Below are 6,967 nucleotides of genomic sequence, written 5' to 3'. Positions count from 1 at the left end.
AGGCCCAGCTCTCTCAGTCTTTCTTCACAGGAGAGGTGCTCCAGTCCCCTCATCCTCTTTGCAGCCCTCCGCTGGACTCTCTGCAGTAGCGCCATGTCTCTCTTGTAGTGGGGAGCCCAGAACTGGACACAGTACTCCAGGGGAGGCCTCCCCAGGGCTGAGTAGAGGGGCAGGATCACCTCCCTCCACCTGCTGGCAACACTCTGCCTCATGCACCCTAGGATCCCATTGGCCTTCTTGGCCACAAGGGCTCATGGCTGGCTCAGGCTTAACTCGGTGTCTACCAGCACTCCCAGGTCCTTCTCGGCAGAGCAGCTTTCCAGCAGGTCAACCCCCAGCCTGTACTGGTGCATGGGATTATTCCTGCCTAGGTGCAGGATCCTGCACTTGCCTTTGTTGAACTTCAGGAGGTTCCTCTCTGCCCACCTCTCCAGCCTGTCCAGGTCCCTCTGAAGGGCAGCACAGTCTTCTGGTGTGTTAGCCTCTCCTCCCAGTTTAGTCTCATCAGCAAACTTGCTGAGGGTGCACTCTGTCCCTTCCTCCAGGTCATGGATGAATACATTGAACAAGACTGGACCCAGGACTGACCCCTGGGGGACACCGCTAGCCACAGGCCTCCAACTTGACTCTGCGCCATTCACCACAACCCTCTGAGCTCGGCCATCCAGCCAGTTCTCAATCCACCTCACCGTCCACTCATCTAGCCCACACTTCCTGAGCTTACCTAGGTGGATGTGATGGGAGACAGTGTCAAAAGCCTTGCTGAAGTCCAGAAAGACAACACTGCTCTGCCCTCATCTACCCAGCCAGTCTTTCCGTCATAGAAGGCTATCAGATTGGTCCAGCATGATTTCCCTTTGGTGAATCCATGCTGACTACTCCTGATCACCTTCTTGTCCTCCAGATGCTTAGTGATGACCTCCAGGATATAAAATCATTTGACTCTGTCTAGTGGAATCATAAATGTTCTCATTATCTATAAAAATACTGAATCCAATTTAAAGCCCATGAAGCTTCTGGCCTTAGTGATTTAAAACTATAACACAATTAAGGAGAAAGTTACTCATTTTCTTTGAAATCATTGGCCAAATTGGTGTTCTTTGAGACCAATGGGTTATTTAGGTGCAATCATTTCCTTTATTTTGGGGTAGAATGACAATATTTTGGTGCTAATTATAATTTAACTGTGTAGTTTGTTATTGAATTTCTTTATTTACTTTTGGTACATTGTTTTTCCTCAAGGGAACTTTTCTCTATTCCGACTTTTTTATTCATTATTTATTATAACATAGTCATATTGCTAGAATTACATTCATTAAACTCTATAGCTCTTATAATAAATTCAAAATTTTTATAATAGGAAGAGGCAATACATAACAGTAAGGAATGCTACTAGATTAGCAGAGTTAAAATTAAACCAAAGGTACACTGTTCCTTAGTGTCTAATCTTCTAAATCTTTAATGTTTTTCTAGACAGCTTGGTTAAAACTTAACCGTAAAAAGTCAGTGTAACTCAGAAACTTACAATTACATAAGCTTATAGTAGTAATATACTTATTAAGTTTACTTCTTGCAGCTGGTCTATGTGAAGTTCCAATTACTTCTAAAACAGAATCCAAGATCAATAGCTGATAGATTTACAATTTGCAACAATAATTACTTGAAGAAGAGGAATATAAGCAGATTTATGCAGCAGTTAAATACTACCAAACATTAATAAAATCAATCAGAACTTCACAGCTGCCAATTCCCTTCCACGATTAAACCTTTTGAGACACGTGCTCACTATTTTTCTCAGTTAACCAAGATAAAAAGTCCAGAGAAGATAAAAGGTATTTTGTTTTAATTTCTTAGCTAAATGGTTGCTCCATTCTCTGCAGCAATTCAGAGTTTCAGTATCTGCTAAAATAATGCCTCACTGGAAGTCCCTCTCTAAGGGTCCCCTCCAAAGCCTGCTGCAGTGGGCTCTGTCACACGGGTTTCTCAGCATTACGCTTGGTGAAGCAACTAGTGTTTTTGTGCCTACAAACTGGTGGATGCTTTGGTGTAAAGCTGAGTTACATCTGAATAGTCTCCTAAACAGAAGTTTGGTATCAACCAGCTTTAGCAGTGCAAAGGCATGCCTACTCGCTCTCCTGCAGACCAGGAGATCAGGCATGGCTCCGCTGCATGCTTGAGTGAATAAACCCTATCCCATACCTGGGGGCAGAGCTGCAGTAAGTGCTATTATAAATTGTTTTGATCAGTGTAACCAGAACGAATTTGAATTCCTAAGAAATGACCCAATAGGTATAATCTTAATCTTGTTGAAAGCTTTTGGGATATGGAAGCTTTGGAGGTTGCATCATCTTTTCAAAATAAGATGCCTGTTCCTGTACTGCTGAGTACACTGGAATAGACTTGTGGTTTTCTTAGTGATACTGGAGTTCACATCAAGTCGTATGATGGTAGAAATTATTTTTAAAAGCTAGTTCCATTTTAGTTTGAAACTGAATTATATAAGCTAGTTTTAGGAACTTCAATTAAGTAGCTAATAGTAAAGAAAATGATATTTTTCTCTCAAGTGTGATTACAGAGCATAATGAATACAACTATGCTATTCCAATGAAGCTAGCTGTCTACAAGTCTTGGAATCAATGATTCTTTTCAAAAACAATACTGGTATAGTCTAGCTAGTGTTGCAAAAGAATAACTAGAAGTAGTCTATCCATATTCAGCAGAGGGCTTAAAATTTCTGTTAAGAACTTTTTAAACCTAAAAGTTAGACACTTGATATCAAGAATATGCTTAACACTTTGACGAATAGAAATATGTTTATAAATTTTGCAGACCTGACCTCCATGCAATATAAGATTTTGAGAAAAGCAAGTTGTAAAATCACTGAGGATACAATTACATTGAGGTAAGAAATTTTTGTTGGTTGGCTTTCAAAACATATAGTATAAATACCTATATCTACATATGTATGTGTGTGTATTTTAATAGGAAACAAAGTTCTGACAATCTTCAAATAGCCAATTCAACTTTTTTTGAAGGGACACAATTTAATTTTTCATTTTCCAATGCTTTTCTCTTTCTAATGCCTTTCATTTCACTAGGTTGTATTTTGTATTTTGTGTTGTTGATATACTGAAAATACAAAATTCCAGCTTAAGATAGAGCTTTTAGTGTCATGTATAATAATTCATTCTATCAAATTTTATCCCTAGAAAATGAGGAATTTGGGAATTTAAGGATTTTTCCTAACTGGAAATGAAAAGAATATTTAAATTTTGGGATCCTTTGCAAATTGGAATTTTTATTCACTATACAATTATCTAAGTGTGTCAGAACATAATGGCCAACTACTTCTAGCAGAAAATCTGTTTTGATGCCTATTATAAAAGGGGATAGTGAGTACCTGGTCCAAAAATGGAATGTCATATTTAATTGCATCACATCATGTCAAATTGCATTATATTTTGCAGATGGCAAGGTGTGATGTTATACAACACCACATAAGTGCCAGTGATGAGTGTGCCTCCCACCTCTCCCCCATTTTATTTCCATCAGATTCATAGCACTGTTGTACCTATACTTGTACCAACTTCATGAATCACTTGGTTTGAGCCTTTTCTGAGAGACAGACACAAAGTAGCAAGCTGCCTGCCTGCAGTGCCTGATATTTTCTCATCCTCATGCACTCACGTTATTGTGACTATTTGCTGTTAAGAGTCCTGTGAGAAGTCCAGCAGTCCCCTAGTATATGCTGTATGCTCAGCTGAGAGCCTCACTTCTCATGGTTACTAATCAGCACCATGCAAAGTGCGTAGGTACATCTCATGTCTAGAAATAGGCATCTCTAAATTAGAGAAACATGCACATCTCATCTTTAAAACACCTTATTTGCAAATATGGAAGCTAATGATGGCATAATCTGATTTGGATGTGGTCTTAGAACATTACCTTTTTCTATGCTCTTAGGAAAGTTTCTTGTTCTTCACAGGACATAAGCTGATGTAGGATACCACCAGGATTTTATATGGTAATCTGTTTACATTTCATTGGATATAGTAAATAAGGAGAATTCTCCTGTCAGTTGAAAGTTTCTCTTAAAAGCTTGTTGTAAAAGCTTTCGAAGAGAAAAACTTTTCAACTTATTTCTCTCCTGCCCTCTTCTATTGCTAGGATGAGAGCAAGGGGGATTGGGGGCAGAGGAAGGGTATTTAACTGGGACTTTTTATGGGATTTAATTATCTATTTAATCCTGGCACTTTCTTCTACAGCTCTATCTGCAAGACTAGTGATTTTTCATTTTCTAATACAATTTTGTAGAGAAAAAGTATTGTGGACATAATGAAGGATGGAATCTCAAACATACACTTCAGAGGCAACATGGCAGGAGAAGACTATTTAAACTACTAAACATGTTCAAAGAATATATCCTGCCAAGTTAATTGAGAGTTGAGGGTACTCATTATCTCTCAGTATGAAGACATTGAAAAGAGTCTCCCTCTTCCTATGGGCAATACTCTAATGGGAGAAATTAATCTTGTGTAAGTGAGAATTCAGCTTTATAACCAGCTGATTGAAAATATTTTAGCTCTCAAAATGTTCTAAAAGGTGGATTAACATCACTCTTCTTGTTTTACTGACTGCTAAACTGAGCATCTCTGAGATTAACTATTGTGCTCTAAATATTCATTTGACAGATCTAAAGCTTGAAACTAGGTTTAAATCTAGTTTTCCACTCTGTGTAACAGATTCCTTAGGAAGGGGGGGGGGGGGGGAACATTATCCCTCTAAGCAGAGATACTACTCTGGAAAAGTTCTAGTGTAAACTCAGAGTACTGTTTATAGTGTGAGCACATCAAAATTTTGTGGCCTATGATTATCTTCAGTCATCTTCATTGTACCATTAATCCTGATCTAGAAATCATAGTTAACACTCCTGTGGAGCATTAGACTGGTCAGTGTGAGTAGCCATTTCTGACCACCTAGGTATAGGAAAGAAGTTGAGTTAATGCAATACTCCCAGACCATAAGACATTGATAAAATACAGGGATGTTTTTATTTTTTTTTGGTCAACCTGTTTCTAGAAACAGTAAGGCCATGTGATATACTTAAGCAAGCAAGAAAGAGGTTCTTTGCTTATGTATCCAATTTATAATTTAAAAAAAAAAAAATACCTCACCTCTCCGGTACAAGTTATTGTTACTAGGCAAGATATTATATCAAGAAATTAGTGGGTTTAGGTGAAGATAGACTTTGACTATTTTTAAAGAGGTATAAGTGTCAGTTAAAAATTGCAACTAATATTGCTGCTAAAAACTACCTGAAAGTGAGAAGAAAGTCCTTAACTATTCCAACAGTGATGTGCTGGGCCATTTCATTTCTGGTCATGGGAGGAGAAGGAAAAGCCTAACTGCTTTTGTAACTGACCTTGATTAGTTTATGAGGGTCCTATGTAATGTGACAGCAGGGGACTGCACTCAGTCCTATAGGTCACTTCCAGCCCTGTGTCCATGTGATAGGCCTTAGGATAGTGTTATTGTCACCAGTGACTCAAAAAGCTGAGAGAATTTAGAAAATAGCTTGAGCTCCAATTTAGAGTCTTCACTGGGCAACAGGAAGTGAGAAGGCAAATTGTGAATTGTCATCATAGAGATGATAGGGAAAGCTTACTCTAATCAGGATGAATGGCAGTCCTCTGATTTTGATTCCTTAAACTTATTATAATTTTTAAGCTTGAGGTACTAGGTTGTTAACAAATGCTGTAAAAAGTCATATTCACATGAATATATGTGAAAATGCCTGACGTGTTGGCTGTCCATTTAATCAATAAAGGTCTTACTTCATTTTACTTTGGTGCCAGCAACTGCTTTAAAATATTTTAGGAAAATCTAAATATTAAAATAAGTCTAGTAAAAGGGAATGATAAAGAATTTTCATTTTCTTGGCTGCCATTTGAAAATATTTATTTGTGCTCTCTTGATTATTTTAATACTGGGGAGGAACCTGGATTTAAATCAAATGTCTCAAATATTCTTATAAATGTTCTGTAGAAAGAATTTTAAGCATAGTGAGACATAAAGAAAACTCTGAAAGACTCAGGATTATGAGTTTGCGCAGAGAAGCAGCAAAGAGAATGGACTCAGAGTGCTGGAAGAGAATCAGATATTACAACCAGATCTTAAGAAGTGAATTTGCGACACCTTTGACTATTAAATTAGACTGCCGTCCCTCAGGCAGCTAAAAATCATGTTACCAGTATTAAAGATGGCAAAATTATGCTGTTAAAAAAGTCCACATAAACTACAGCCTTAGGTTATTGTTATATAACGCAATGACTTGGTCTATAATTCTACGCTAGAAGATCAAACTGATTTCTATGTATATACAGGGGACGAGCAGGAAAACTAATGCCACATAGTATTACGATCAAAGAGCTCCATAGGCAAAAGTGAGGATAAATGACTGAGGGATGAATAGCTTATGAGAGTTTAAAACCATCGTTTCACAGAGGTGAGAGAACTAGACCGCTGCACTGAAGTTCATTCAAGACATTAGATGATCAAATAGAAGTTGTTCCTATCCAAGTCAAGTGCAGCAGTTACCTAAGACCATTGCTATCACATTTAGATTTAGAGTTTCTTGGTGTGTCAGAATACAAACTTTGTCAAAAGGGATGGATCTTTTCAGCCTGAAGGCCCTGTTATTCTATATGCTTTATAGGTACATAATCCTTGGAAATCATTTGCAGCCTAGGAGCACCAATGACAATGGGGATTGCTGGGTTCCTTTAACTACAAAAACATTCCCAGGAGAGTGTCTATTTTTCTTTTAAAATATGAGAACTAGATGCTCATTTGATGTAACAAGAAGGGTCAGCAGCAAAGCTGAGACTAGCACCTAGGGAGCAGACACCCAGGTCAGCATTTCTGGCTGCTTAGTCACAGGCATCCCGCTGCGCCTTGTGCCCCTCCC

This window comes from Struthio camelus, chromosome 3, assembly GCF_040807025.1.
Source record: "Struthio camelus isolate bStrCam1 chromosome 3, bStrCam1.hap1, whole genome shotgun sequence".
NCBI classification, from domain to species: domain Eukaryota; kingdom Metazoa; phylum Chordata; class Aves; order Struthioniformes; family Struthionidae; genus Struthio; species Struthio camelus.
The sequence above is the reverse complement of the archived record's forward strand: the minus strand, read 5'-3'. Positions refer to the sequence as shown.